This window comes from Palaemon carinicauda, chromosome 25 (genome assembly GCF_036898095.1).
Source record: "Palaemon carinicauda isolate YSFRI2023 chromosome 25, ASM3689809v2, whole genome shotgun sequence".
Lineage (NCBI taxonomy): Eukaryota > Metazoa > Arthropoda > Malacostraca > Decapoda > Palaemonidae > Palaemon > Palaemon carinicauda.
In genome coordinates, this window is record NC_090749.1 from 100,583,564 (window position 1) to 100,605,841 (window position 22,278).

At 48.9% G+C, this 22,278-nt stretch overlaps 1 long non-coding RNA gene across 3 annotated transcripts in view; it reads right to left on the reverse strand.

The window, feature by feature from the left end:
- Window positions 1-20,538, reverse strand: part of LOC137618738 (uncharacterized) — a 112,382-nt gene extending 91,844 nt beyond the window's left edge. For 2 of the 3 annotated variants that reach the window (XR_011039833.1, XR_011039835.1), the window contains exons 1-2: window positions 20,370-20,538; window positions 3,456-3,591 (exon numbers count right to left, since the gene is read on the reverse strand). This is a non-coding gene — a long non-coding RNA (uncharacterized lncRNA). The remainder of the gene's footprint in view (window positions 1-3,455; window positions 3,592-20,369) is intronic. The other variant, XR_011039834.1, reaches the window with a different exon arrangement.
- Window positions 20,539-22,278: the final 1,740 nt, after the last annotated feature.

The following is a 22,278-nucleotide window of genomic DNA, read 5'->3' on the forward strand; positions in this document are numbered from 1 at the left end:
AAAGTTAACACTAACTGGAACAAGTACTGGCTCAATACTGGCAATCCTCATTGAATCGGCTGCGTGGACCTCAAGTGCGTAAAGCACTTGCTGACAACAGGCTCCATGTATCGGGACCTAATACTCCCAAAGAGGCTCTTGGGGAGTACTGCCAACGCTCAGCCGATTTTGGGCTCCGTCAACTATCACCCCATTTGCTCTCAAGAACTGGTAACCAAGCACTACGTGCTCAGCCATAGTCCCTGAAGGCACTACATGGAACACACCTGGGGCGAATGTCATTCCATGCAGTATAGGGGTCAACAGTACAGTACCTAAGGTCTTAGGTCCTGTTTGCCCTAAACCCTTCAGACCAATGGTGTTGGGTACCATCTGCAGCTGGTAATCCTGTACCACTTTCGATGACAGGAGGTTGACCTCAGCTCTGGAGTCAATGAGAGCATCCAACGCTCCTGATGGAAACTCAGACATGGTCACTGGGACAACCATGACTGGTACAGGAGCCAACTGCACCAGGTTAACCCTACAAAGGGTTTTCAATACAGCCTCAGTTCCTGCTTCCTCCCTGGAGAAGTCAGTTGGAGAAGCTCTGGACCGTGTCGAGGACAGGTTATCACTGGGCAATCCTGAAAGAGCCACTGGAGGTGCAATGACCTTTTCGGGTTGAGGGGTAACCTTGGAAATCGAGATTTCCGAGGCTAAATCGAAGGCCTGGTGTTTAATACCCTATGATACTCCTCAGTTCTTGACTTCCTGGGCTTTGCCTTCTTGCTCCTCTTCTTCTTCCCCACAGTCCGAGAAGGAGCACTGGACTCGCTCCACTTCGGGTCTCCCGGTCGATCCAGAATAGGACAATGGGGTCGGAGTAGCACTCACCGGTACTGCTCCCCACCTTGAAGGAGTCTGGACAGAGGTAGTCTCCCTCCCAGGGCTGCGGGCATTGGCCGCCTTCTGAACCGGTGATCTACTTATAGGCGGCGCCTGTCGTCCACACTGTGCGACGTGATGGTTGGACGAGCCACAATGTAGGCACAGGTTGAGGCGGCTGCGACACTCATCCATAAAGTGCCCTGGTTTTCGGCACCATACACAGTACCTCCTCTAGAATTGAGATCTATCCGGGGTACGCGATAGTGGCAGGCGCACTTCCACAGGTGCAGGTTTGGGGACAGGTCGAGGAGGAGTGCGTAAATACGCTCTGTCATGTCCAGGTGAACGGCTGGGGGCAGCCATGGCAACCCTGTCGGCATACGTGCCGTAATATAACTGTCCCACACAACTGATGGCCAAATCCTCTGCCTTCTGGCTTCGCTGACGGGAGGCCTCGTCGAGAACACTCAACAGGTGTAAAACATCCAGCCAAGTGGCCTGACGCCCAGCAGAGACATTAATGGTGGCCACAGACTGTTCCAGCCAACTCCCAGCTTTGCTCAGAACAGTTCTGAGGAGCTTCCGCCTAAGCTCCCTCCGGTCCGCACAACGGCGTGGATAGGCCAACCTGTACAGGGAGGCCAACCGGACGGCGTATATTTTCAGCAGTTCGCCCTCACCACAAGTGGCACTGCTGAACCGGGCTTTTCTACCAGCATCACGCTTCTCTCGGGCTTCTTGGCACCAATCGAGGAGGCGTTCCTTCATGGCGAGGTATGAGATCTCGGGACCACCCATGACCGAAAACGCCTCCTGGATTTCTCCCTTCAGAAATTTCCCTAGATCAACAGTCCACCGGCCAGAGCTTCCTGCGGTACACTTACTCGCACAGTACGCCTCAAAATCCCTCAGGAATCGGGCATAACTCTGGCCAGTTTCCAGCTGGAAGATTCCAGGCTAGGGGTTCCTCCTGGAGTCGAGGACCTTAAGCAGATCAGACAGACTGCGTTCTGCCTGGAGGGACTGGACGTGGTCGGTGGAGACAGTGTCTTCTGAGCTGACACTGAGATAGGAGCTGGAAGAGTCATCAGAAGTCTCGCTACCAGAATCTTCACTCGTAGACTCCTGGGACATAGTCATTTCGGGTGTTGCTGGTCTGGCCTTTTCCTTGGCCTGGCATCTCCGTTTGAGAATAGCCCCTGTCATGGCAAGAACTGCCTTACCCGTAGCTACTGGAGCCTTTTCAGGCCTACTGGCTTCGGCCGGGTTGTCCAGGAACTGCTCCCCTAGTCTACTGGCTGCAGTCTCTGGTGTACTAACGGGATCAGTTGCCGGAACAGGCGAGGAAGCCAGCAGTCCACTTGCAGTAGGAGACTCCCAGAAGCCTGGCACAGGGGTGAGTAATGGTGTGAACCCTGGAGGGGGCTGGAGACCTCCAATTAGTGGCTCTGCTCCAGTCACTGGGATTGCAGGACCATTGTAATTTGGCCAAGCAGTGGCACGTCGGGGACGGCTCAACGGTCTTCAGGGCCGCCACTTGAAGTGTCAGGGACTTGACCTGAGCTGCCAGGTCACTGACAATCCTGACCAGACTCTCTAAATCCCAGCTCAGGCTCTTCTTAGCCTTTCGGCGTTTGCTCGATGACGATACCATCCCTAAAGGTAGGTGTGTCCCGGGTCTGGGCACCAAAAATTATGTAGTGGTTTACGGACTGTGGCCAGAGGTAGCACCCGAACTGCGTAGTGTCCGAATGCCGACCCCAACCCAACAGGGAGTAGGGCGTGCTGCAATAAAAAAATGTCGTTAGACAATGGGTAGGACCAAAAATATAACAATACATTAAAAAAAATATGCAAACATCAAAATATAATAATTTGTATTTTTCCTAACGATACTGTTAATTTTTTCACAACAATATGCTGTGCTGAAGCTCCATGACTCCATCAAGGCACACTCTCATTAAGATGGGGGTGGAAGAAGCAGCTTTGTATTTCTTCTGTTTGAGGAAACCTTCAAAGGAGAAGAATCCCGTTTAGACTTCTTCCGCCGTCGACCAAAGCTTTCCCACTGGGAGGCAGACCACTACCGACACTCACTACACTTCTTATCTATGTCACTCCATTGCCCACTACAAGCCAGACACAAAAGGTGGGGATCGGTATCCTCAGTGGACATAAATGCTCTGCAGGAGCGGTCCTCAGACCCAGGGCAGGTACGCATGGCTGGCAGGGAAGGCACACACAAACTGAAAAGAAAAAGCAAAAAAGTGATTAGTAATGGCTGTCCAAATTGGTGAGGAAGAAGAGCAGTAACACCCATTCTTCATCAGAGCCAAAAGCAAAGCAAAGCACAGTCACAGGTGTGTAGTTGAGAGAGGAAGCTACTAACCCCCATCCCCTGCTAGCCAACGGTATGGTTGGTTAACCCTCGTTAAATTCCAATGCCTCGTCCTTTTAGCTTCGCCGAAAGTAATACCCCTATAAATCCTCTATAAATAGCGTTGGTTTGTATTCCAGTTACGGAACCATTGTCATTTGTTCCAGAGCAGCATACAAACCTTCTGTTCTTTACATAGGAGACTCACCTTAAGGTGGGTTGAAGACCTCAAACCAACTGGCTGGCTACTGTCCCAGGATGACCTCATGTGCTTCATGGGAGCTCCTCAAGGGGCAGCCTGACACCTCGTTTTCCTCGTAGGATGACAGCCTGGGCAATCAGTGCTGAAAGGAATAAAAGACTTCAATGGGAGGTAAATAGATAAGTACATAATCTAGATATTGCCCGACTCCACCTTGTTTGAAGAAAGGGGACATAAAATAAATATGACAAATTTTTAAGTAATTTGTATTTTTCCTAACGATACAAATCTTGAGCTCTTTATTAGGGATATAATTTCGGGGAAGCTAGAAGACTAGCCATAAGACTTTTAGCTAAGTGTAACTAGCTCCCCACTAGTTAGCAGGGGTGGAGGGTTAGCCTGCTACCCCGCTCACACACACCTGTGTTGTCTCGTCACTTTTGATTGCAAGCAGGACTTACAAGGGTACAAGTAATGGTGGGCCAAATAGCTTAAGGTTTGTATCGTTGGAAAAAATGCAAATTACTTTCAAATGTTATTTGTTCTGACACTAAATACAAAGCATTTTGCTCTTTATTAGGGAACAATCACCCTTTAGGAGGGTGGAAGTCCAAACCAACTGGCTGGTGTTTGACCCAGGGTTTTTCTCCGTACATGCTCCGCATGTAACAGGGAGAAACCCTGATACCTCACTAAAATCTGTGCAAAACCTGTTTAGCTGCCCGAGCAATCTGTGTGATTGTGTGAATCTAGCAGTGTGACTAGTCTAGGTAAGATTTCTCAGAAACATAGGACTCTTTGAATCAATCATAGACGTTACCCAATGCCACCTCGCCAGGGGGTATGGGGATGCAACAAGCATTATTTCTATGTTTGGTTACACAAGGAAATGGTTTAACCTGCAGACAGATGAGGCAAACTTGCAGAGGACCGTAGGAGCTGTTCCCCAAGAGAGGGGAAAAGGAAAGAGACAAAGAGCCAGTCATTCTTTACATTCATCCCAGACAAATCCTGGGTAACCTTTGCCCTTAACCATCTGCTACTTGTTCCTCAAGGAGCCTAAGGTATTTAGCCTAAACCACTTGTTGTGCAGCCACCACAGGGCCAATGGAGAACGTCTCCATGTTCATGTGGGGCACATCTTACAGGTAGTGGGGGTGAAGGTCTTAAGACACTTCCACAAGCCCGCTTGTAAGACCTGCATCACGGAGTAGTTCTTCTTGAACGCTAGGGACGTGCTGATGCCCTTAACGTCATGAACACTGGGTTGTCTCATCTGTGGAGGAGGATCGAGATTCAGGGCCAGGTCAGTGACCCTGCGAATCCGAGCAGAGATGGTGTTTTTGGTGATCTTCCTCTTGACCATCTCCGTGCTGACGCTCGGGGGCGAGCTGCTGCTGTTCTCTTGAGAGAGTACCTCAAACTCATCACTGGACAAAGTAACAGTTAATCTTGATCATCGGTTACGTTATGAAGACTCCCAATCCAGAAGGGCCTAAATCTGGGAGTAGCGTAGCCGATAAACTCAGGGACGAAGCCAAACATTACCTCCCCAATCCCCTTGAATGGGAGACGGCGTATGAAAGACTGTGAAATTCGCTAACTCTCTTGGCCGAGGCCAATACAAATAGGAAAACTGTCTTCAGAGTCAAGTGGGTATCTGATGCCTGACATAATGGTTTGTAGGGGGCACACTTCAGGGACCAAAAGACAAGAACCACAATCCATGGAGGTTGTATAACTTACGACTGAGGGCAGATAAGCTTGAAACTCTGTATGAGGAGAGAAAATTCCAACGAAGAGGAAATATTAACTACTTTCAGCCTTACTGAGAAGTAGCCTTTCACAGCCGAGACTGACAGGAGTTTTTCTTCCCAAAGGTGAACGAGGAACTCTACTATTGCTGGAATAGTGGCATCAAGGGGAGAGATACCCCTTTCCATGATACCAACCACAGAAGAAAGTGCACTTGGCCTGGTAGACTGAAGCGGACGACCTTCGAAGGTATCCAGACATCCTTTTCACAACCTATTGCAAAAAGCCTCTCTGCGGGAGGAGATGCTGGATAATCTCCAGGCGTGGAGTCACAGGGATACTACAGCTTTGTGAATGATGTTCATATGTGGTTGTCTGAGTAAATTGTGAAGTTGAGGGAGCTCTCTCGGAACCTTCGTCAGGATATGAAGAAGGTCCAGGAACCATTTGGCGTGATGATATAGCGGAGCTATGAGGGTCATTGACAGGTTCTTAGATGATCTGGTCTTGTTGAGAACCCTTCTCATCAGACAGAACAGGGGAAAGGCGTAAACGTCGATGTTGTCTCACCGTTGCTGGAATGCATTTTTCCACAAAGCCTGAGGAACCAGAACTTGAGAGCAGGAGAGAGGGAGCCTATTGTTCAGAGATGTCGCGAACAGATCCACAGTTGGAGAACCTCACAAAGTTAGGACTGTTGGCTACTAGATGATTCAAAGACCACTCAGAGCCCATCATCTGAGTCACTCTGCTTAGATTGTCTGCAAGCACATTCCTCTAGCCTGGAATGAAGCAGGCTGATAGGAACAATGAGTTGTCTTCTGCCCATCTTAGCATCTCCACTGCTAGATGGCAAAGGTGCTGCCTAAAGGTACTGCCTTGCTTGTTCACCTGAGCCATGACCGTAGTGTTGTCAGTCATCAACACCACAGAATGACCCGCCAGTAAATGATGGAACTTCTGTATGCCTAGAAAGGTTGCCCTCATATCTACGAGATTTATATGCTGGTAACTTTTGGACTCTAACCAGAACCTGGAGGCCATGTGGTGTAGTATGTGGGACACCACCTCCTTTTGACGCATCTGAAAAGAGCATCAACTGTGGGGGAGGAACGAGAAGGTCGACCCCTTGGCGGAGATTCTCGTCTGCTACCCTTCAGCTGCTCGGGTACCACGGGGACCAGCATATCCAGGGAGTCATCATCTTAAACCCACCTGGATTTTAGCTTCCACTGAAGAGATCGAATCCAGAGGCGGCTGTTCACAACTAGATAGACCAGGTATGACAGGGGACCTAGAAGACGTAATCACCGGTAAAGCGTCTCGTTGAAGGAATGTGCTTACCACTTTCCTCAGCCTCTGGATTCTGTAGTCTGATACGTAGACTTTCTGCTGGCTGGTGCCGATGATCATTTCCAGGTAAACCAATCTTTGAAAGGGTAGCAGGGATGACTTCTCAAGATTTACCTCGATCTCCAGATCTTGGCAAAAGGCAAGGGGTTTGTCTCGATGTTCAACAGTTGTCATCAAGTCTGCTAGTATCAGCCAGTCGTCCAGGTATTTTAGGAGGCAGATGTTGATCCTGTGGGCCCAGGTTGACACTAGGGCGAAAACTCTCATAAAGACATGAGGTGCTGTTGAAAGACCAAAGCACAGTACCTTGAACTGGTATTACCTGTTGTCATGTAAGATCCTTAGATATTTCCATGAAGGTGGATGGACTGGGATCTGAAAGCATGCATCCTTGAGATCCAGTGTGCACGAGAAGTCTTGAGGTCTTACCACTTGTCTGACTGTCTTTATGCTGAACGGAGTTTGTAGAACAAACGTGTTCAGAGCTGAGAGATCAATGACAGGCCCCCACCCTCCAGACGTCTTTTTCACAAGAAAGAGTCGACTGAAGAATCCTATGGACACGTCGACGACCTCCTGGAGAGCGCCCTTCTCCGACATAGTCTGGATTTTGGCCTGGAGGGCCAGCTCCTTTATAGATCCCTTCATATTGGAGCTCAATGGAACTGGACTCTGAGTCAATAGAGGGAGAGATTGAGTGAAAGGGATGCAATACCCTGAATGAATCACAGAGATTGTCCAAAGATCCACCCCGTGCAGCAGCTGTAGTGGTCTGCAGACTACGGAGAGACATAACATGCAGACTGCCTAGTGTCCGAATGCCGACCACAATCCTCCTTATCACTAAACAAAAACAATAAGGTGGAATACCCAGAGATTTGGGCAAAAGGTAAGTCAAAAATGAACTGGGCACTGGGCACCATCCCCTGATTTTATACTGGACAAGGGGACCCAACTACAACCTTAGAATTTCTAATCTTTTCTAAAGTTTACCGTCCCTCTCTTGGATTTGCTAGGTAATGTATTTGAAATAAAGAGGAACTGCCTGTTTTTTTCTTTTTTTTTTTGGTAGGATGTTTCTTTATTTCAAGTTAATCGAACATTATGAACATTAGGAGAGGAAGTAAAAATAATGACAGGAAAAATCAGAGATAATTCTTATTTTTCCTAATGATATGACAAATTCGGAGATAATTTGTATTTTTCCTAACCATACAAACCTTAGCTATTTACATTGGGTTTACCTTTTGGCGTAGCTGAAATGACGAGCCAATAGTTTTTAACAAGGGTTAACTACCCCCGCGCTAGTTAGCGGGGGTAGGGGAAGGGGTAGCTTGCTACCCCTCCCCCCCCCCACACACCGGTGATTTGCTTCACTTCAATTAGAGGTAGGACTTGACTTGGGGGCCAGGGCTGGCGGGCAAATATGTGTAAATAGCTAAAGTTTGCATGGTTAGGAAAAATACAAATTATCTCCGAATTTGTCATTTGTTCCATAACCGAAATACAAACCACGCTATTTACATTGGGTGACTTACCCCGTAGGAGGGGTGGAAAATCCCCAGCCTTAAGGCCTTTGGCTTTGCCCGGGGGCTCTGCCTCCCAGTGAGTAGCACTTGAGAAAAGGAGCCCCTGCACCTCACAAGTTCTTTGCTTCGCTAGGAACGAGTGGCCTACATAAGTTGTGTGTGGAGGAAAGCGTGACTCGTCCTATGAAGTTGACCTTGAGACCTTTAGATAGGAATCTAGGACAGGACGTTCCCAATACCACCTAGTCAGGGTATGGGGGACGTGACAGTATTAAACTTAATACTAGGAGCACAAGGAAGCATGGGTTACCTGCAGAGGTCGAGGTCAGCTATGCGAAGACCAGGATGCTGCTTCCCCAAGAGAGGGGAGAATGAGGAAAGAAGTAAGGGTCAGACATACTCTTTAGTTCACGCAGACTAAAACCGGGTAACAACGCCCTCAACCTACTGCTACTTGTCCATAAAGGAGCCTGAGGTTAGACCAGCTGTTGTGCAGCCACCACAGGGCCGATAGAAAACGTATCGAGGCACCTGTGGGTCACGTCCTGCAGGTAGTGGGCTGTGAAGGTCGTTTGACGCTTCCAGACCCCAGCTTGAAGCACCTGCGTCACAGAGAAGTTTCTCTTGAAGGCCAGGGACGTAGCAACGCCCCTGACGTCATGTGCCCTAGGGCGACGTGACGGAGGAGGGTCTGGATTCAAGGAGTGGTGGATAACCCTTCGAATCCAAGTCGAGATGGTATTCTTGGTGACCCTCCTCTTCGTCCTGCCTGTGCTTACAAACAATGCCCGCACTTGGGGACGAACTGCAGCTGTTCTCTTCAAGTAATACCTCAGACACCTCACTGGACATAGTAGCAGCTGGTCTGGGTCGCTTGTTACAGAACAGAGACTCGCGATCCTGAAAGAGTCGAACCGTGGATCCGGCACTCCAGGATTCTGAGTCTTGGCAACAAACTCAGGGACGAACCTGAATGTTACCTCCCCCCATCCCCTTGAATGGGCGATGTCGTACGAGAGACCATGAAGTTCACTAACTCGCTTGGCCGAAGCCAAAGCGAGCAGGAAAGCCGTCTTCCAAGACAGGTGGCGATCAGAGGCCTGGCGTAATGGTTCGAAGGGAAGTCTCTTAAGAGCCCTGAGAACCCGAACCATGTTCCAAGGAGGAGGTCTCACTTCCGACTGGGGGCAGGTAAGCTCATAGCTACGTATGAGTAGAGAGAGTTCTAGCGAGGAAAAAATGTCCACACCTTTCAGCCTGAGAGCCAAGCTTAAGGCTGAGCGATAGCCTTTCACTGCCAAGACAGAAAGGCGCATTTCCTCCCGCAGATATACGAGGAACTCCGCTATTGCTGGAATAGTGGCATCGAGTGGAGAGATACCCCTCCCACGACACCAACCACAAAAGACTCTCCACTTTGCCTGGTAGATTCCCTCAGACGACTTCCGCAGGTGCCGAGACATTCTCTCCGCAACCTGTTGCGAAAAGCCTCTCTCCGTGAGGAGATGCTGGACAGTCTCCAGGCGTGAAGCCGAAGCGAGGCCACGGCCTTGTGAGGGATGTTGGAGTGGGGTTGTCTGAATAGCTCGCGTCGTGGGGGAAGTTCTCTCGGGAGCTCCGTCAGGAGCTCCAGAAGGTCTGGGAACCATTCCGCGTGATGCCATAGCGGAGCTATCAGAGTCATCGAACAGTTGACCGATAGTCTGGTCCTGTTGAGCACCCTTCTCATCAGACAGAACGGTGGGAAGGCGTACACGTCGATGTTGTCCCACCGTTGCTGGAAAGCATCTTGCCAGAGAGCCTTGGGGTCCGGGACTGGGGAGCAGTACAGAGGCAGCTTGAAATTCAACGCTGTCGCGAACAGGTCCACGGTCGGGGAACCCCACAAAGTCAAGACTTTGTTGGCTATCTGAGGATCCAAAGACCACTCAGTACTCACTATCTGCAAAGCCCTGCTCAGACTGTCGACGAGCACATTCCTCTTGCCAGGAATGAAGCGAGCTGATAGAGTTATCGAGTGGACTTCGGTCCACCTCAGAATCTCTACTGCAAGATGGGATAGCTGCTGCGAAAAAGTACCTCCCTGCTTGTTGATAAAACCCACTACCGTGGTGTTGTCGCTCATCACCACCACGGAGTGACCCGCCAGGGTCCGTGGGAACTGTTGAAGGGCCAGAAAGACGGCCTTCAACTCTAGCAGGTTGGTATGCAGGTACTTTTCTGATTCTGACCAAAGGCCTGAGGTCCTATGGTTCAGAACATGCGGCCCCCACCCTTCTTTTGACGCATCTGAAAACAGTGTCAATTCCGGGGGGAGGACGAGAAGATTCACTCCCTTTCAAAGGTTCCCATCGACCAGCCACCATCGCAGGTCCGTCCGTTCCAAAGATCCTATCGGGACCTGTACGTCAGGGGAATCGGATCCTTGATTCCACCGGGACTTGAGCCGCCACTGCAGGGATCTCATCCTGAGGCGGCCGTTTGGAACCAGACGAGCCAGGGAGGACAGGTGACCTAAGAGACGCAACCACGATTGGGCGGGAAGCTCTTCTCGCCTGAGGAAGGGTTCCGCCACCCTCCTCAACCTTGATATCCTGTCGTCTGATGGAAAGGCTTTCTGGAGATTGGTGTCTAACAACATACCTAGATAAACCAGTCGTTGGGATGGCTGCAGAGAGGACTTCTCGAGGTTTACCACGATCCCCAGATCCTGGCAAAGACTCAGAAGCCTGTCTCGGTGTCGAAGAAGGGTCGACTCCGAGTCTGCTAGGATCAGCCAGTCGTCCAGATAACGAAGGAGACGGATGCCGTTCCTGTGGGCCCAAGATGAAATCAGGGTGAACACTCTGGTGAACACCTGAGGTGCTGTGGATACCGAAACACAGCACCTTGAACTGGTAGGTCTTGTCATCTAGGCTGAATCTTAAGTACTTCCTGGAAGACGGATGGATTGGGATCTGGAAGTACGCGTCCTTTAGATCCAGCGTGCACATGAAGTCTAGAGGCCTCACCGCAAGAGTACTGACACGCTGGAGAGTGCTGACGCGCTGGAGAGCGCTGGCAAGCACTGGCGAGCTGGAGAGTGCTGACGTTCTGATGAGTGCTGGCGAGCTGGCAAACGCTGATGCGCTGGAGAGCGTGGCCTATGCTGGAGAGCACTAGCAAACTGGAGAGCGCTAGTGAGCTACAGAACGCTGACGTGCTGGCGAGATAGCAAATGCTGAGGCGATGGAGAGCGATTACACACTAGAGTGTTGACACACTAGAGGGCGCTGGTGCACAGGAGAGTACTAGCATGCTAGAGAGCTGGAGAGAGCTGGCGTGCAAGAGAGTACTGGCGAGCTACATAGCACTGGCACGATGGCGAGATCGAGAGCGCTGGCGAACTGGAGAGCAAACGCAAGCTGGAAAACCCTCATGCGCTGATGAGTGCTGTCGTGCTGGCAAACGCTGATGTGCTGGAAATCATGGACGCTTTGGGGAGCACTAACGCGCTGGTGAGTGCTGACGTGACAATCGTCGATGCGCTGCAGAGTGTGGACGGGCTGCGGAGCGCTGGCGCGCAGGAGAATGATGGCAAGCTGGAGAGTGCTGGGAAGCAGGAGAGCGCAGGCAAGCTGGAGATCGTTGGCGCACAGGAAACCACTAGCAAGCAACAGAGCGCCGACGTGCTGGTGAGTGCTATCGTGCTGGAGAGAGCTGACGCGCTGGCACACTGGAGAGCGCTGGTGCGCAAGAGAGTACTGGCACACTGGAGAGCACTCGCGAGCAAAAGAGTGCTAGATAGAAGCTAGCAAGTGAGCAGGAGAGTACTGCTGAGCTGGAGAAAGCAGGTGCTCAGGAGAGTATTGGCGAGATAGAGAGCACCGACGCACAGGAGAGCGCTGCAGAGCCGGAGAGAGCTAAAGAGCGCTGGCGCATAAGAGAGCGCAAGCAAGCTGGAGAGCGCCGACGTACTGGTAAGTGCTGTGGTACAGGTGAGCACTAGAGAGCTGGCTAACACTGATATGCTGGAGAGCCTGAATGCGATGGGGAGCGCTAACGCGTTGGAGAGCACTGCAGATCCAAAGGGTTCTGGCACACAAGAGAGCGCTGTCACGCAGGAGAGTGCTGGAGAGCTAAATAGCTCTGGCGCGCAGGAGAGCACTGGTGAAATGGTGCAAAGGAGAGCGCTGGTGCGCATGAGAGCACTGCTGAGCGGGAGAGCGATGGCGTATAATAGAGTGCTGGCGAGCTGGAGAGCGCTGCCGCACAAGAGAGTGCTGTCACCCTAGCGAGCGCTGGCATATGCTGATGCGCTGGAGAGCGCTGGTAAAATGACGAGCACTGGCGCACAGGAGAGGGCTAGCCGCGCTGAAGAGGGCTGGCGCACAGAAAAGCGCTAGCGCGAAGGAGACCACTTCCGAGAGGTAGAGAGCTGGGGGCTCAAGAAAGTGCTAGCGAGCCGGATAGCGGTGACAAGCAAGAGATTGCTGACGAGTTGGAAAATGCTGGCACACAGGAGAGCGCAGGCAAGCAATACAGTGCTGTCGTCCTGGCGAGCGCAGGCAAGCAATACAGTGCTGTCGTCCTGGCGAGCGCTGGCATATGCTGATGTGCTGGAGAGTGCTAGCACAATAAAGAGTGCTGGAGCGCACGAGAGGGCTGGCACGCAGGTTAGCACTCCCGAGACGAAGAGCGCCGGAACACAAGAGAGTGCTGGCGAGCACTGGCGTGCAGGAGTGCACTAGCAAGCTGGAGAGCGCTGGCGAAATGGAGAGCGCTGACATGACAGTGGATGATGTCGAGCTCAAAAACGCATATAAGCTATTGAGTGTGGACATGCTGGGGAGCGTTGACACATTGGAGATTACTGGCAAGCTGGAAAGCACTGCCGAGCTGGAGTGCTGGCAAGCTGGATAGTGCTGCCGTGTACGAGAGCGCTAGAAACCTGGAGATCGCTGGTGAGCTGGAGAGCGCTGGTGAGCTAGATTGCGCTAACATGCTAGCGAGTGCTGTTGTGCTGACGAGCACTTGTGTTCTGGCAAGCTGGCAACAGCTCATGCTCTGGGTAACGTGGACTCGCTGGAAAGTGCTGGCGCGCAGGAGAGCGTTAGCGAGCTGGAAAGCGCTGGCGCACAGGAGAGCACTAGTAAACAGGATAACGCTGGTGTGCTGGCGAGCGCTGGTATGCTGACAAACGCTTCCGCGCTGGGGAGCGCTGGATAGATGGCACTAGCGCGCAGGAGAACACAGGCGAGCTGGAGGGCCCTGACGTGCTGGCGAGAACTGGAGAGCTGGCTAACACTGATGTGCTGGAGTGCGTGTACGTGCTACGGACTGCTGACACGCTGGAGAGCACTAATGCGTTGGAGAGCTGGATAACAATGATGTACTGGAGGGCGTGGACGCGCTGGGTAGCGCTAACGGGTTGGAGAGCACTGCCGATCCACTGGGTTCTGGGCTCAGGAGAGTGCTGGCGAGACGGGGAGAGCTGGCGCGCAAGAGAGCACTGGCAGGCTGGAGAGCTGGCAAACGCTGATGCGCTGGCCAGCATGGAAGCACTGACGCCCTAGAGAGTGCTGATGCGCTGGAAAGAGCTCGTGTGCAAGAGAGCACTACCAAACCAGAGGGCACTAGCGGGCACGAGAGTGCTGGTGAGCTGGAGAGCACTGGCGCACAGGAGAGCCCTGCCGAGACGTAAAGCTCTGAAGAGCAAGAGAGTCCTGCTGAGACGGAGAGCGCTGAAGCACTGGAGAGTGTTGGCGAGCAGAAGACCCCTGGCGAACTGGAGAGCGATGACGTCCTGGCAAGCTGGTAAACGCTGATGCGCTGTAAAGCACTGACACGCAGGAAAGTGCTGGAGCGCTGGAGACCACTGGCACGTTGCAGAGCGCTGGAGACCACTGGCACGTTGCAGAGCGCTGGAGACCACTGGCACGTTGCAGAGCGCTGGAGACCACTGGCGCGTTGCAGAGCGCTGGCGAGCTGGAGAGAGCTAGTGGGTAGGAAACCGCTGGCACGCAGAAAAGTGCTAGCGGGCTGGGCAAAGCTGGCCCGCAGGAATTCGCTGGCGAGCTAGAGAGCGCTGACGTTCTGGTGATTGCTGTCGTACTGGGGTGCGCTGGCGTGCTGGTAAACGCTGATGCGCTGGAGAGCGTAGAAGCACTGACATGCTGGAGAGTGCTGGGGAGCCGGAGAGCACTGGCAAGTTGGAGGGCGCTACAGTGAACCCTCGTTTATCGCGGTAGATAGGTTCCAGACCCGGCCGCGATAACTGAAAATCCGCGAAGTAGTGACACCATATTTACCTATTTATTTAACATGTATATTCAGACTTTTAAAACCTTCCCTTGTACGTAGTACTGTTAACAAAATACCCTTTAATGTACAGAACACTTAATGCATGTACTAACGTACCCTAAACTAAAACAGGCACAAATATTAAGGGTGATTTTGTATCATGCGTTTCCTAAACACGCCAAAAAGCACGATAAAAAATGGCAACCAATGTTTTGTTTACGTTTATCTCTGATTATAATGAAGAAACAAACGCATTTACACATCTGTGTATAGGTTAGTATCTGCATCGATTATATTGATTATTCAGTACAGTATGTTGATTTGGTTATTACTAATGTTTTACTTAATTTTTCTTAGGACTTTCAAATGAAATATTTTTCTTTATGACGCCGCCTGAAACGACGGCGTCATAAAGTACGCTCAGTAAACAAACTAAGGAATTTAACGCTCATGATGAAAGTGATAAATAATGATATTACAGTAAAAGCTTTAATAAAATATGTTATTACAAATATTATTTACCGTATCTATATAAAATCATACATACGTAGCAAAGCAGGAAAACAATCTACGAGAGAGAGAGAGAGAGAGAGAGAGAGAGAGAGAGAGAGAGAGAGAGAGAGAGAGAGAGAGTTGTTTTACATACGTAAATGTAAATTTTAAACAAAAAAAAAAATAGCCCCATTTCATATAAAATAGATTACAAATATTTTACTTTATCATATTACAGTAGTCTGTATAATACTGTAAAGTTCAGTACAGTATGTTGTTGTAAAAGTCGTGGCGATGAAATTCTCACGAAACAAAAACACGCCATTTGAGTACAACAGCTGATTCTCTCTCTCTCTCTCTCTCTCTCTCTCTCTCTCTCTCTCTCTCTCTCTCTCTCTTCGTGTTATACAATACTTACATTTAGATGAAGAAACTAAAATTAGTTTTCTTAGTGTCAATTAAATACGAAACGAAATAATTAGGCCGAGTCTACATCCATTTCAATCATAGCTAAAAATACGGCATCCGATTTCATCAGCAAACCACTATTTTTGGGAAATATCATTTTATTCTAGAAAATTGCCACTCTTTAAATAGTTAATTGCACATTAAGAAAGCGTGTACTTTTGTTTTTAAATTTCGGGTTTGTTTTAAAAATCGAGTATTGTTGACTTCTTTTTTTTTTACTTTTGGCTGTGATTAGATCAGCTGTCATCTAGCTGCCGCTCTTGAGTGTGTACGAATACACTAACAAAGTATCATTTATACCATTTCTTAACTTATTCAAACCGTCTACAGTATACAGTTGATATTACATAAGCACCAATGTGTTATAACCTATCAAATATTTTTGTTTATTACATTTAAACCCCCCCCCTCTCTCTCTCTCTCTCTCTCTCTCTCTACCTCTGTGGGCTACTTTTCACTACCTCCCATTCCTTACCTCTCTCTATCTCTCTAACAAATGATATCTTTGTTGCTCCTCAAAGTTTCATTTATATTGAAAATCAATCACGATTCAATTTTCCTTACTTTCTCCAATCTCGCACCATCGGTCACATCGCGGTATTTTCGATATTTCTGGAAAATCCGCGATATATGTATATACATGGGTTATGAAAAAAATCCGCGAAGTGGTGAATCCGCGATGGTCGAACCGCGAAGTAGCGAGGGTTCACTGTAGTGATTTAGAGAACGCTGACGTGCCAGCGAGCTGGCAAACGCTGAGGCGCTGGAGAGCATGGACGCGCTGGGGAGCGATGACGCAGTGAAGAGTGCTGACGCGCTGGAGAGCGCTGGCACACTGGAGAGTATTAGCAAGCTTGAGAGCTGGAGAGCACTGGCCAGCTGGTGAGTGCTGGCACGAAGGAGAGTACTGGCGAGTTGGAGAGCGCTAGAGTTGCAGGAGAGTACTGGTGAGCTGGATTGCACTGACACGCTGGCGATATTGAGAGCACTGGCGGGCAAGAGAGTGCTGGCAAGCTGGACAGCAATGGTTTGCAGGAGAGCGCTGGCACACAAAAGAGCACTGGCAAGCTGAAAAGCGCTGATGTGCTTGTGAGCGCGTTCGTGCTGGCATGCTGGAATACGCTGATGCTCTGGGAATCATGGACGCGCTGTGGAGCACTGACACGATGGAGAGTGCTGGCTACCTGGAGACACTAGTGCTGAGGAGAGCTGGAAAATGCTGGCGTGCAAGAGAGCACTGGTGGGAAGGAGAGCGCTGGCAGGCAGGACAGCACTGCCGAGTGGGATAGGGATGACGCACAATAGTGTGCTGCCGCGCAAGCGAGTACTGGCACCCTGGTGAGCGCTGGCATATGCTGATGCGGTGGACAGCACTAGCGTAAAGGAGAGGGCTAGTGCACTGAAGAGCTCTTCTGCCGAGCGGGAGATCGCTGGGGCGCAGTAGAGTGCTGTCATCCTGGCGAGTGCTGGCAAGCTGGCATATGCTGATGCACTGGTGAGCATTGACGCGCTGGAGAGCGCTGGTGCGCAGGAGAACACTGGCGTGAAGGAGGTCGCTGGCAAGCTGGAGAGTGCTGGCCCAATAAAGAGCGCTAGTGCGCTGGAGGGCGCTGGCAAGCTCTTGTGTACTGGAGAGCGCTGGGGCGGTAGATAGATGGCACTGGTGTGCAGAAGAGCGCTGGCACACAGGAGAACACAGGCGAGCTGGAGAGCCCTGACGTGTTGGTGAGTGTTGTGGTGCTGGCTAACACTGATGTGGTGGAGACCGTGGATGCACAGGAGACTGCTGACACGCTGTAGAGTGCTAATGCATTGGAGAGCACTGCCGATCCGATTGGTCCTGGGGTGCAAGAGTGCTGGCAAGCCGGAGACGCTGATGAGCAGGAAAGCATTGGCGAGCTGGAGACCGCTGCCACGCAGAAAAGTGCTGGTGCGCTGGACAGAGTTGTCTCGCAGGAAATCGCTGGCGAGAAAGAGAGCGATGACGTTCTGGTGATTGCTGTCTTGCTGGCAAACGCTGATATGCTGGAGAGCGTGGAAGCGCTGAGGAGCGCTGAAATGCTGGAGATTGCTGGGGAGCTACAGAGCACTGGTAAGTTGGAGAGTGATAGTGAGTTAGAGAACGCTGATGTGCCAGCGAGCTGTCAAACGCTGAGGTGCTGGAGATTGTGGACATGCTGGGGAGCGATGACGCACTGGAGAGCGCTGGCACACTGGAGAGTATTAGCACGCTTGAGAGCTGGAGAGCACTGGCCCACAGGAGAGCTCTGGCCAGCTGGCGAGTGGTGGCGCGAAGGAGAGTACTGGCGAGTTGGAGAGCTCTGCCAAGCCGGAGAGAGCTAGCGTTGCAGGAGAGTACTGGCGAGCTGGATTGCACTGGGGCACTGGCAAGATTGAGAGCACTGGCAAACTGGACAGCGCTGGTTCGCAGGAGAGCGCTGGTGAGCTGGAAAACGCTGATGTGCTTGTGAGTGCGTTCGTGCTGGCAAACGCTGATGCGCTGGAAATCATGGGTGCGCTGATGCTCTGGAGAACATTGATGCGCTGCAGAGCCCTGAAGGGCTGGAGAGCGCTGACGTGCTGGTGAGTGGTACCGCGCTGGCGAGGTGACAAACCATGATGCGCTGTGGTGTGTGGAAGCGCTGGGGAGTGCTGAGGCACTGGAGAGCGCTGACAGCCTGGACAGCGCTGGCCCACAGGAGAGTACTAGCTACCCGGAGACGCTGGCGCTGAGGAGAGCTGGAAAGTGCTAGCGCGCAAGGGAGCACTGGTGGGAAGGAGAGCGCTGGCAGGACAGCACTGCCGAGTGGGAGAAGGATGGTGCGCAATAGAGTACTGGCACCTTGGCAAGCGCTGGCATATGCTGATGCGGTGGAGAGCGCTAGTGTGCAAGAGAGGGCTAGCGCACTGAAGAGCGCTGCCTCGCAGGAAAAGGCTAGCGCAGTGAAGAGCTCTACCGAGCGGAAGAGCGCTGGGGCGCAGTAGAGTGCTGTCGGCCTGGCAAGCGCTGGCAAGCTGGCATATGCTGATGCACTGGAGAGCATGGACGTGCTGGAGAGCGCTGGTGCGCAGGAGAACAATGGCACGAAGGAGGTCGTTGGCAAGCTGGATAGTGCTGGCGCAACAAAGACTGCTAGCGCGCTGGAGGGCGCTGGCAAGCTCTTGTGTACTAGAGAACGCGGGCGCGCAGGAGAGTGCCGGCACGCAAGAAAACGCTGGAGTGCTGGATAGATGGCACTGGCATGTAGGAGAGCTCTGTCTTTGAGTACCAAAGACACGGTCTAAGACCGTGTCCTTGCCCTCTTGAGGAGGGATCTCAGGGTCGGAAAACCCGTCGAGAGCCCTCATTAGAGTCAGAACTTGCCAAAACGGAAGACACCGACCGAGTGGGAGCTTCGGAGGAGGTTTGGGTAACAGAAGAAGAGGCCTTTGGGTTTTTTTTCCCTTTTGAAGCAACCTTTGAAGGAGAAATGTCCCGTTTGGACTTCTTCTTCCGCCGTCGCGAAAACCTCTCCCACTGGGAGGCAGACCACTCCCTACTACTCACTACACTTGTAGTTACTATCACACCGTTGGCCCTTACAAGAAGGACAAAGGGCGTGAGGATCAGTCTCAACCACCGACATGAATGTTCCACAGGGGCGGTCGGGCAGGTGCGCATGATCGCAGAGGCCAACTTCACATGTACAGAACTAGTAAAAGAAAAGAACAAAAGCAATTAAATTGGTGCCAATATGACGGCGAGGATGAGAGCGGACACGTCCGACCACCATCCAAGCCGAGAGCAAAGTGAGCTCAAGCACAGGTGTGTGAGAGGGGGGTAGCAAGCTACCCTCCCCTACCCCTGCTAACTAGCGGTGTGGGTAGTAAACCCTCGTTAAAAATTAATGGCTCGTCATTTCAGCTACGCCAAAAGTAATATCCCTATTAAATAGCGTGGTTTGTATTCCAGTTATGGAACAAATGGGTAGTTAACCCTCGCTAAAATTTAATGGTTCGTCCTTTCAGCTTCGCCGAAAGTAATACCCCTAATAAATAGCGTAGGTTTGTATTCCAAGTACGGAACAAATGTTATTCTAATTGTTCATTACTTCTCTTGTAGTATATTTACAGTAATGTATTTCCTTTCCTCTATGGGCTATTCTCATAATTTATATATAAATGAGCTATTCTAAGGTTGCTACTGTTCTTAATATATTATTTTCATTGTTCATTTCTTTTCTTGTAGATTATTTCCTAATTTCCTTTCTTCACTGCGCTATTTTTCCCTGTTGGAGCCCCTGAGCTTATAGCATCCTGCTTTTCCAACAAGGGCTATAGCTTAGCATGTAATAATAATAATAATAACAATAATAATAATAATAATAATAATAATAATAATGGGGTCTAATGTAGATTTGCAGACAGGTCGTTAATTCATCTTATTTCTGACCTATCAAACAACTGTCAAGGTTAACAGCAATTTGGAAAATAGATTTTTATGACAACAATTTGTGAGTCTGTCAATTATAACATTTGCTACAAAGGACGGGCATTGGCCAGGATGTATTCTGTACTGAACGGCTATACTGTACTGTATACGAAGTAGGTATCAGCTGTATGTTAGGTTAGGTGGACATAGCCTACATTAGGCTAAGGCAGGAGCCTTTGTAGTAAGTTGGGACAGACTGCGAGTAATATTTCGGGGTGTATGTATGATAGCGGCCAACTGTATGCATGATGACAGCCGACTAAGAATAGGGAACTACTGTTAGGGGGTGGTGTCAAAGGAGGGCTAACATAAGGTAAGTAGGTAAGGACACGGCTTGTAGGTTAGGTTAGGGGTGAGGAAGTTCACGTTAGTTAGTGTTCATTTTTAATGCATGCTGGGGGGGGGGGGGAACTAGCCGCTAATATGAAAAGGCTCTAATATTTAAAAAAGATATTTTAAAAAGGGAAACAAAAATAAGGACATCAGCTAACCTAACAAAGGAGCTGTATCCTTCCCTACCACGGGGGAGAGGGGGGTAGACCCCATTACACTGCCGTAACTTTAGCCTACCCTAAGACAAAGTCTCAACTCTGTGCTTTCTTCCCAACTGCATTCACTCCTGGCAAGGTAATACTGAATTGTATTCAGCAAATTCAGGTACTTTGTGTACTACCTCGTCTGACTACATTGGCACCGCTTTATTTCCTCGTTGCTCTCTCCACAACACTGAAATTCCTCGTTGCTCTCTCCACAGCACTGTGATTGTGGGCACACTACTAGAAGAGGAGTAGAAGGTGCTGCATTTTCCTGCTTTTTAATACTGAATTATAATTAGTATATTGTAAAACTGGCTTTATATTATCTTATTTCAGTCAGAAATTGTTCCCCTAATGAGTTTATTTGATAATAGGATATATCACGCTCTTTCTAACTACATTCACCCCTATATTCAAAAATACATTTAAATATAAACAATAAAGCACAGATTCATTGTTGATATAAACTTACTTTAGTTGGAAATAAAAGCAAAATTGCTTTAATGTAAGATATCATCATAAAGTAATTAAACCATAGTGGACATTTCGATGAATGACATTGCTTAGGTATGGGAAAAATGTCGTACAGATTCACATTTGGTATTCGAATATCTATGTAAAACTACATTTAGACTGTATCTATATAGGTTTAAAATGTAAACTATACATAGCTGTATTCATTTCATCTTATCTTTAGAATCTAATATAATGTTAATAAGAATTTTAAAAGTTAATACTTTGGTCGTACGTCTGACAGTGAAATTCTAATGTTTTGATTCGGCGTTTTTTCAAAGAAAACGTTTCATGGCAGACTTCGATAGAGAGAGAGAGAGAGAGAGAGAGAGAGAGGAGAGAGAGAGAGAGAGAGAGAGAGAGAGAGAGAGAGAGAGAGAGAGAGTATAATAATAATAATAATAATAATAATAATAATAATAATAATAATAATAATAATAATAATAAGCTTTATTCCAATAAATTACATTGGCTATTACAATAAATACAAATTACATTGTAGTTTACATTTAAAAATTAGATATTGACATGTGCCTTCATAAAAATTTGCATCATTAAAAGACATAAAAATATAGATTTACTTTATACGACTTTAAGAACAATAAAGAAATTGTGACATCATAAAAGTATTTAAGCATTGAAAATTTTTTATATAAAATATGAATCTTTTTATAATAGTAATTGAGGCTCAATAAAATTCTTACCTTGATAAAATATTTGCTATAAAAGTTACAGCATATCTCTCTATGATATCAAAATTATCTTTAGTATGATTATAACATTTCGATTTCAAAATTGCTTATGAAACACAGGTACTTGTAAAACTAAAGTTATGAACACTTATCTTAAAATAGAATCTAAAATTCATAAATAGTCTGCTAAAATGGAGTAAAAGTTTAAAAGAGCTCAATCAAAATATCTTTAAAGTTTTACTATAAAATTATTTGGACAATAGATACTTTTTCAAATTCAGTTTAAAAGAATTAATATTAGTTAATGCTTATAGTTGGTTTGGCAGTTTGTTCCACACTGATGGACCCCGCACAACAAATGCTCTGCTTCCTAGATCAGTGTTGGTTCTTGAAACAAAAAGGTCATCATCAAATCTAGTTTGTCTGTTACGTCTATCTCCAACTCTTATTAGATTAAAAAGCTATGGTGGAATTAGATTATGTAAAATTTTAAAGATCACGACACATAAATCAAAATCAATCTTTTGTTTGATTGTCAGCCATTGCAAGTTATTTAAAATTGGAGTTGCATGATCATACTTCTTGGCTTTCCCATCAATTACTTTTGCTGCAAAGTTTTGAAGCCTCTGTATGCTTAGTTGTTGAGCCCCAGATCTTTAAACAGTAGTCAAGAATGCTCACGGCAAGAGACCGAACGACCATTCCCCGCATTTCACTATCAAATCGGTCCTTAATTCT